Genomic DNA, 10,091 nt, shown 5'->3' with positions numbered 1-10,091 from the left:
ATTTATGGAGCAGCCACTGTATACTGGGATTGATGAGAGGGGGCAACGTGGGAGCCCCTCAGGAAGCATGAGGAGGCAGGCCTAGGTTCTACTTTCTGTGCCAGCCCAGAGAAGGTGACAGTCAGGGTTTTGTTTCCATAAAGCTGGGACCCAATTCCAGCACCTTCTCCTCCCTCTTTGACAGCAGAGTGCCCCCTGGGTTTCAGTTTCTCTACTAGCAGCAGGTATGCCTTTTGTCTACAGGGACAAAATGCATGCTATTAAAATGGAAATGCCCTGCAGCCTCCCCTGCCGCTGGCCCTCAGGTCCCCACAGCCTTGGACTGCTTACCCCGCAATGCCACAGCTGCAGCATCATCAGCTTCCAAGGCTTATCTTCCCCTGGAAAGTCATTGAATTGCCTTCCTGGCTCCAGGGGCAGCAAATCTGAGTGGGACACCTGCTGGGGTGAACGGAGTTTTAGCAAGGCCGCTCTGCCCTGCCCTGCCTTTCCCCTGCCCCGAAGGTTGGTAGGGGGAACGTCAGATAAGTTTCTACCCCTACCCCCACTGCACACACTCAGGCCAGGCATGTGAACAGAGAGGAGCCTGGGGCCTGAAGAGCCTAGTTCTACTAGTCACTGGCTCTGTGGCCATAGGCAAAATACTTCACCTCGCTATGCCTCAATATTCTCCTCTGTAAAATGGGACTGAGACCTTTCTCTTGAATCAGGATGAGGACTAAAGGAAAGGTAGTTCCCCTCTCTCTTCACTTTCCTATCCTTGACAAGCTCAAAATCTAGTCCTAGAGAAGGGCTGGGGGTCAGCTAACTGTGACACAGTGGAACTGGGGGTGACAGCAGGGGACTGAGTCCAGCTGAGGGGCAGGGGGGCGGTGGGGGAGAAGAGGTGACGTTGGGCTGAGCTTTCCAGGTCAAGTGCTATTTTCCAGGTGGAAAAATAGGGTTGCCATTCCAGGTAAGGGAACAGCCTGTGGGGATGGAAGAAGAAGGCAAGGTTGGGGCAAGGTAGGGCATAGTCATAGCAACAGGATGGTGCAACAGGGGTGAGAGGTGGTGGTGGGGGAAAGCTCTCCAATGGAGGGCCAAAGAGTTTGGGCTTTCCCCTCTGTAGGTGATGGGGAGCCACAGAGTGTTCCCGGGGGAGGGAATGACACGATCAGACCCGTATGGTAGCAAAGCTGGTAGCCAGAGTAGTAAAGTAGTAAGAGGGGCAAGCCTAGAGGTGAGATGACCCAAGAAAACTGGAATAGGGGCCCCAAGAGAGATTAGGCCTGAATTCAGGAATGTTCTCGACCCACGGGTGTGAGGGCTCAATGCGTGCAGGAAGACGAAGACGTCTAGGAGAAGGACAGCTTTGCTCTGCACCCTGAAGGAGTCATACAAGCAAAAGGGAGCGGGGCAGGGCAGGACAGGCAGTGGCTGGAGGTAGGAACCGAGGCGAGGGCCAATAGCCCAGTTAGGCCGAAGCGTCTGGTGTGCAAGGTAGGGAGTACATTCAGGTGACGGGGACAGGCAGGGCCTCAGAGGCCATTGTCCAGCAGACCTGTGGCTCCCCAAGGAAGGGCTGAGCTCTGGGGGAGGGGAGTCTGGGGCTGGGCAGGGCCAGCTCGGAGTTTTTATCACCACTGGGTGGGATCCAAGGTCTGTGGAGGAAGTGACCACCCTCTTCCGGCCAGCCATTTTTTTTCCTTCTGCTGGCCTGTTTGGCTTTTTCCCCGAGGCCGCATTTCCACAACGGCCCCTCCTGGCTGGCTGGGCGTGGGTATGGCTCCACCACACACCCATCAGCAGGGGCAGCCCGGCCCTGGGCTTCCTGCCCCTCTCTGGGCGGGCTGATTGGCGGAAAACAGCCCTCGAGCCTTCTTCAAAACAGGAAACTGCTCTCCCTGCTTCCTGAAGGACAGGAACTGTCCCCATGGCAACCATGGGACAAAGAGGCCAGGTTAACCCTTCCAAGGGCGAGGGCAGGCCGGCCTGAAGGCCCTTCTTCACCAATCCCGTGTGGGTGTGGCAGCGTGCAGGTGACAGGGAGGGTCTGCTTCAGTGACACCCTCAGTCTCAGCGCTATCCTGAGGCAACCGCAGGTACGCGAGGAATTTTATACCCATTAGGTGGATGACCGTGTGGAGGCTAACTCAGAGGGTGAAGGCCTGGCCACTCAGTAAGTCAGGTGCAGCAGGGCACAGGTGTGAGGTCTGAAGCTGGGCCGTCTCCATCCAAGTCTTTGGCTCCTCACTTGCTGGGTCCCTCGGGTGAGCATCTTGATCTTCTCCAGCCTCATTTTCTCTACCTGTGAAATGGGACAATTAGAGCGCCTGCCTCATGGGGCTGTGGTGAGCATCTCGTGAGGTCATTCACTCATCCAATACATAGTTGTGTTGTGCCAGCTGTTGCAGGACCCTTGGATACGGCAGTGACAACGCTGACAAAAACCTCCTGCCACGTGGGGTGAGGGTTGGAGTTGGGGAACACAGGCAGGCAGTAAAGAAATCCACAAACCAGTGCAAACGACAGACTTTGCGAGTGATCTGTGCTCTGAGCCATGAGAGGGGAGCGGAGTGTGGAGGGGTCTCTTGCTGGTCCAGGAAAAGCGAGGACCCTGGGGAAGAGAGGGGGCCTATTGTGCCAAGTGCCTGGGGGACAGCATGGAGGCAGAGGGGCCCACAGGAGGAAGGCTTGTGCCACCTGAGGAATGGTGGCACGGTGGTGGAGGGGAGGGAGAAGGTGGGAGAGGCTGGCCATCGCGGCCCTTGGGCTGTATCCCAGAGCAAGGCAGCGCAGCCAGGAGAGCGTCTGACTTGGGTTTGTAGAGTTCATTTCCCTCTGACTGTCGGTGCCCATGGGATCCAGCTCAGAGACAGGGACTCAGACCCTGAAAGGCATGTTTTCTGTGCTGTGACCCTTGAGAAACCTGACTCCTGGGGAGGGGCCGTTGTCTGTTGTTGTTGGGGGGGGGCGGGGCAGGGCGGGGACCCTGTGGCCCAGATCCAGTGCTGCCATCATTCAGGAGAACCCAGCCTTTTCCTTGACTGCCCACCAGGACACACCCCTCCCAGCCTCCCTCCTGGTCTCTGGATGCCCAAGGGCTGCTGTGAGGAGGCCATGAAAGTAGCTCCCAGAATGGTGGCACATGCAGCAGCTGCTCTGGTTATAATACTCTCTGTACAGGCCTCCAGTACCTGGCACCTCCCCACTTCATCATGCCCCCCTTGTTTCCTGCCCCCCTCCCCTATTCTCTCAGCTCCAGCCATGCTGGCCTTCCTCTCCATCCCTGACCCTGCCAGCCCCCTGCAGCCCCAGGGACTTTGCACCTGTCATTTCTGCTCTCTGAAAAACTCCTTCCCAAAATTACACATGACGGGGCTGGCTTCCCTCAGCAGTGAGGTCTCAACTATCACCTCTTCTCAGAGATGTCCCTGACCACCACCCACCCCAGTCCCTCACCATCCCGGCACTCAGTGTGTCTTCTTCTCTTGCACTTACCCATATCTGAGATCCTCCTGTTTGTCTGCTTCCCTGTGTGGTGTCTGTCTCCCCACCTAGAAGGCCAGCTCCCAGAGGGCAGGGCTGAGTCTCTCCTGTTGGCCGCTCTCTCCCAGCATCCGGAACAGAGCCTGGCATGCAGTGAGTGCTCACTGTATTTCCCATTCCCCACCAAGTGAGCATACATAGACAGAGACCCCCATCCTGGGCTTAGTACCAGGCTTCCACTCACCTGCACAGTCTGAAGAGACTGGAGGTCTCTCTGCCAGGAAGGTGGCTCTCAAGAGGAGTTAGCTGGAGATGAGGGAAGCAAGGCTGAAATGTTTGCCCTATGGAAGAACTTACATATGTTTACTGACATAGATTCACTATGTCACAACTGCCAAGAGCTGTGTTGGACGCTAGTGCACTGGAAGGCATGTATTATTATTCCCATTTTTCAGATGAGGAAATCGAGTTCAGAGAAGTAAAGTTTTGTGCCCGGGACCACACACCCAGAAGTGGTGGAGTTCAGGGGAATCAAGACTGACTACTCAGAGCCTGTGCTTTCTTCTTACCCTCCCGCCAAGCTAAATGGGGCCTTGTGCACAACAGACAATGAGAAAAGGCAACTGACTTTCTGAAAAATCTCCAAGGGTTTGTCAAGGCCAGTGCCACCAGCCACATCTTTGGGGTGACACAACCTTCTGATCTGAAGAATCTTCTGGGCTGTTTAAAGTATGAACTCCAAAGCCCCATCACAGGCCCGACGAGTTAAGATTCCCTAGGGTTGGATGCGGGATCTTCATTTTGGCTAACACAGGCTTAAGGCTTTGGAGGTCCCATTGGATGATGTGTGGACCCATTTCTAGACAAAGTACCTGAGGTCCCAAGTGGGTCATCAGACAAGAACCTGACCACTAATAATTCACCAAGTTTGTAGTAATTCCCAAAGGGGCAGGAGCACGTTCACCCTGTCCTGCTGAGCTGGGGAGTAGGGCAGCCCCGGGAAGGCCCTGCCAAGCAATGGATAACAACTTCCTACCTTCGACAGCCACATGTGCTTGAGATCCCCCATGGATAGGGAGCTCATACCCTCAGAGGGCCATTTTTCCCTCGTGGGATAGCTTTGCAGAATGGAGGTGGCCATTTCACCTTCCCCGATGTACCAGGAATGGTAGCAGTTTACAAAGAGGCATTTTGATAAGCTGCAAGGCCCGACTCCTGATTTATTTTCTCCATGGAGCTCTAGAGTGGAGACTGCATCTCTCTGCCAGCTCTGGCAGAGGGTGAGGGAGATAGTGGCTCTGGAAAGACCGCATTAATTAGCTTAATAAGCGCATGTGCACCCGTGTGATTGTGCTCAGAGAGGGACCTGGGAGGCAATGTGACCCTCTGTCACGGACACCATCAATTGCTGGGGTGAACCTCCTCCCACCTGAAACCCAGACACTTAAGAGAAATTAATCAAGCCCACTCCCAGAACACCATTAAAATGCAGGGCTCCTGCCAGAGATGTTTCTAGGCTGCCTCCCAGCAGGGGGGACTGTGAGCTGGTGCCTGCCCCTCTCCAGCTGGGGTGGGGGGAGGGGGGAGTTCCTAGTGAGGGGACAAGGGGGCATGAGAAGGGAGGGGAGAGCAGGACCTTCTAAGTCCTGCCTGCAGGAGCCATGCGTGAATCCTTCTGATGATCTCAGGGTGCACTGGGAACAGAGCTTTAGCAGCTCAAGGTTTGGGATGAGGGTGTGGACAACACGATGGGGTTTGAGCCCCAGCGCCACCACTTCCCAGCTCCGAGCTCTCAGCAAGTCCCTTTCCCTTCTGGGTGTAGCTTTCCTCATCTACCAAATGGGGTATTTTGACTACACATGCCCATTAGGAAGACAAAAGTACTTCTCGGGAGCCTGACCCATAGTAACTGCTCAGTAAATAGTAGATATCATTACTAAGAATTAATGAAGTAGCTGGCGCATAGGAGGCAATCAAATAGATTCAATGTCTTTTAGCAGGTAGACATTCGCTACTGTTTTGTGAAAACCTAATCTACAGGCCATTTCCCACTGACTTGCAGTTTGGCTAACTGCTTTTTAAGTATTCACGAATACAATTTGTTTGCATTTCACTTGTGAACAGGGTACAGCACCTGCCGCTTGCTTTCCAGGGACTTGTCCCCTGGTTGAGCCAAACTCTTGATTTTACAGCCTGAGAACGATTTGCCTCTAGATGTAAACACCTGCCTTGGGATCCAGATTCTTGCCATCTCTGTAGATGCAGGCTTGGCACCTCCTCCGACAAGTAGCACTACGGTGCTTTAAACATTATCTGTTTAAGCTCCACAAGCACTCTATATGGCAGGTATGATTATACCCATTTTACAGGTGATGAAAACAAGGCTCAGAGACTTGCTCAGAGGTACATAGCTAGCAAGCAGTGGAAGGCTATGATCCCAGGCCTGCTGGAACCACATAGCTGGTGCTTTTCCCACTGCAGTCAACTCATGACCTTCCCAACTGAAATGGAGCTGATTTTCCCCAAAACAGTGGCAGTTGTAGCACCTATAAGGGCTTGAGGGGTTCCTTGTGTCCACCCGGGGCAGGCAGTAGCACAGTATCCATAACTACTAGCTTTTGTTGTCACATCCATTTCAACCCCACTGATTGGCCCCCTTTGTGCCAAGTCTTGGAGGGATCCCAGAGGGGCCCAGCAGACTCAGTGAACAATCTAAAAGCATCACTCGTTCTTGCATCACACGAGGACCAGCTATATAATTTGTGGGGCCTAATGCAAAATAAAGATGCAGCACCTGTTGTTCAAATATTGAGGATTTCATGATGGTAACAACGGAGCAAGGGGCCCTCCTCAGTGTGGGTCCCTGTGTGAGCATACTGGTCTCACACTCAAGAAGTTGGCCCTGTGCACACCAGTGCTAGGAAAGCAGCAAGTGTCTCGGGGTGTCTAGCCCCCAGCTCATAGCCTGGCACAGAATAGGAGCTAAATACACATTTATTGAGTAAGCAAAATGGCACATTCCCCTCGAAGTCTGTAAGACAGACACAGGATTGTGAATTCACAGATGGGTAAACTGAGGCTCGAAAGGCTTTGCCTCACTCAGTCTCACCCAAAGCCCAGACCCTGCCTTTGACCTGGCATGCTTGCCCTCTGTTCCCACTGACCCCAATCCTGGCCTTTGTTTTCCTGATTCCAGAAAGAAGGGGTAATGTTTACCACAGGCTGAAGTTTATTTTATTTTTGTGTTTTCCAATCATTGATTCCAACGGTTCCTACAGACGTCCTGCCAAAGGAAAACATGTTTTGCTCACTCAACCTTCCACTTCCTCATGGCACTACAGTGGTGGGGGCCCACGGCTGCGAGGAAAGCGTGGGGTGACTTTTCCCTTGGTTTTCTATTTTTCCATCTCACTGTCGGGGGACAACAAAACATGTTTTCCTTTTTCTCCGAAGGAAATCGGAACTTTCTTATTGACTACTTGTTGCCTAAAATTCATCTTCCTTCTCCTGTGATTATCTTGGATTGCATGAGTTGTGTGACTGAACTTCAAAATAAAGAAATGTCCTTCATTTTACTGAAAGGACAACCACCAAACTGAAATTTTCGCTCACACAAAGCCACTGATACCGTTGAAATTCACCACGGCTTCCTAGTCAGAGCCTGTGCCCACATTTGAAGTGGACTTAGAGCAAGTTCACCGTTTTCAAAGTGCAGGACTAGGTAAATGAACACATAGCCAATACTCTGGTCAAGGTGAATGGCTGCTTCAAGTTCACTGAAACAGATCTGGATGTATGGTATGAGGTAGGGGTCAGGACGTCCCTCCTCCATGTGCATATCCACTAATCCAGCACCATTTATTGAAAGCATCATCCTTGGGGTGCCTGGGTAGCTCAGTATGTTGAGGGTCTGACTCTTGATTTCAGCTCAGGTTGTGATCTCAGTGTTGTGAGATCAAGCCCCATGTCAAACCCCACATTGGGCTCTGTGCTCAGTGGGGAGTCTGCTGGAGATTTTCTCTCTCCTTCTCCCTCTGACCTGGCCCTCCTCCACTCCTGTGCTCTCTCTCTAATAACTAAACCTTAAAAGAAAAAGAAAAGAAAGAAAGAAAGCATCATCCTTTTCTACTGGGCTGTCGCATCTCAGTTGTCATAAATCTGGTGATTCTGCACATGTTGGTCTAGTTCTGGACTTTCTATCCTGTTCCCTTCATCTATTTGTCCTTCTTTGCGCCAAGACCACGTCTTAATTACTGTTGTGTCCACTGAAATCGATAAATCATGGCCATTTAATAACACCCCTACTGCTGAACATTCAGGTTGTTTCCAATGTTTTATTATTATGACTTGCATTGTACTGAGCCACAGTAATAAAACAAGCCGTAACAGCTGAGATGATGTGCTAGGATCTGTTGTAAGTACTTTCCATATATTCGCCCGTTTAATCCTCACAACCACCCTTGGAGGAGATGCTATTGTGTTCCCCTCTTTGAGAGATGAGGAACTCAGGACATGGAAAGGGTAAGTCATTTGTCTTTGGTCCCATAGCTTCTGTGTGGTGGAACTGGGACCTGAACCCAGGCAGGGTGACTCTGGAACCTGCACTTTTATTCACTCTCCTCTGTAAGGGAGCGTGGATAAAAGTAGAGTACATAAAGCAAACAGAGTGATGATAAGCCTTCTTTATCTCTTTGAATTAGTGAATGGCTCAGTGGCTGTGGAGCCTGAGAACCCTGGGATCCACCACCCACTGGCCATGGAACTCTGGGCAAGCCAGTATACCTCTTTAAAGCTCAGTTTCCCTGTCTGTAAAATGGAGATAATAGGCCTATTTGTCTGGGTCATTGTGGGGCTTCAGAGGCCAGCAACAGTGACTGCTGGCTCAGGAGAGATTCCCTGTCCTGTCTTAACCATCTGGACTGATGGGTCAAGGACCTTAGTGGCTTCAGATGGCCCTTCCCAAAGGGGTCTTTACTTTGCAAACATTCTCGGCTTCCTGCAGAAGCTGGAGGGACTTTCTCATATGGGGAAACTGAGGCCTAGAACAATTGAGGGCATGGATGATGGGATCCCAGAACCTACTTCTCATGGCCTCTCTCTGCATTTGTAGGTCTGAAGGTCAAGGCTTTCCTGATCAGCTCACCAGGGTGGATGCCCTGCCTAACACCTGCCCCCCCCTCCCCATTCACTGGACAGCAATTTCTCCTTCAGGGGCAGCCCCCACCTCACCACCCAGGATGGCTCTCCTGCTCTTGCAGGCCCAAGCAAGCTTCTGATGATATTGCCCGCATCCTGTGAGCTCTGTGAGGATGGGAACCTGTTGTAGCTCTAATGACAAAGACTGGCACAGAGAGACACCAGGAGGTATTTGATGAATGAATGAATGAATGAATGAATGAATGAACCCTACCAGCAGTTACCTCCGCTGACCAACTGTCCTGGTTTGCCCAGGAGAGGTTGGTCACCCTAGGTCACCACTGTATGGCAGGCACTGCATTCAGCCTTTATAGTCACCATTTGATCTAATCCTCATCTCAGGTTAGGCCCTTAGCAGCAGAGCCTGAGTCAGGGGGCACGGGAATTATGTCAAAGACATGCTCTCGGCAGGGAGTGAGGGATGCAAGGAGGACAGGAGCGAAGCACCAGGCAGGGCTGGAGACAATGGTCCTGGCTGGAGACTGGCCCTAGCCTGGCCTTGCCACGACACCAGGGAGCTCTGGCATGCAAAGCACACCACAGATTTGGCTCCAACTCGAGGCCAGGGGGCCCACGTGGGAGAAGAGTGACAGCCAAGGACAATGCTCAGGAGAAGGGGACAGCTGTCAGCAGTTAGCAACAGGTATCACTGCAGCTGGAAGACAGGAGGGAGCACTGTCCAGTGATGCAGAGCGGAGCAGGGACCCCAGTGTCCACTACATTTCATAATAGCTATGGAGGGAGGTGACCTTTTGCACCAGAAACTACAGCAGCTCCCCACTGCACCGAAGTCTTTTTTTTTGAGAAAGAGAGAGCACGTGTGCATGGGTGGGGGAGAGGAGCAGAGGGAAAAGGAGAAGTAGGCCCCCCACTGAGTAAGGAGCCCTATGTGGGGCTCAACCCTGGACCCCAGGATCATGACCTGAGGACAGACACTTAACCAACTGAGCCACCCAGGCGCCCACAAAGTTGATGTCTTTACAACAATTGCTAGCCTCCCATTTCTCTCTTCTTCATCTCACTTAACTCAGCTACCCTGGTTCCTCTCTGGTGGCACCCTGCAGCCAAGCTCCGCCTGGCCCATGGTCCCCCTTCATCCTTGCTGTTTGTCCCTCTGCCTAGACTCCCCTTGGCCCAGATCTCCTCCTGGTGGCTCCTTCCCGTCTTTCAGGTCTCAGCTCGAATGCCACATCCTTGGAGAGGCCACCCCCGGGCACTCCCAATATCACCTCCTCATGCCCCTAGTCACTCTTCCACGTGACTCGGGATTCTGTTCTTCATCACACTCACCACTACCTGAAATTACTAAATTACTCTCTGTATTTTCTTCAGCTGCCTTATGTCTGTCTCCATCTCCAGAACTCCATGAGGGCAGGGGGCTTTTCTATTCTTTACTGTAGGTGCTCAATGTCTATTTGTCAAAT

General features: G+C 52.3%; 1 long non-coding RNA gene across 1 annotated transcript; it reads left to right on the top strand.

The window, feature by feature from the left end:
* The first annotated feature begins 1,937 nt into the window (after positions 1-1,937).
* LOC119864629 lies at positions 1,938-4,173 on the top strand. Its single transcript, XR_005374560.1, has 2 exons — positions 1,938-2,084; positions 3,927-4,173. It is a non-coding gene; the product is annotated as an uncharacterized LOC119864629 (long non-coding RNA).
* The last annotated feature ends 5,918 nt before the right edge of the window (positions 4,174-10,091 follow it).

This window comes from Canis lupus, chromosome 20 (assembly GCF_011100685.1).
Source record: "Canis lupus familiaris isolate Mischka breed German Shepherd chromosome 20, alternate assembly UU_Cfam_GSD_1.0, whole genome shotgun sequence".
Taxonomy (NCBI): Eukaryota; Metazoa; Chordata; class Mammalia; order Carnivora; family Canidae; genus Canis; species Canis lupus.
This window is presented reverse-complemented; position numbering and strand designations above follow the sequence as displayed.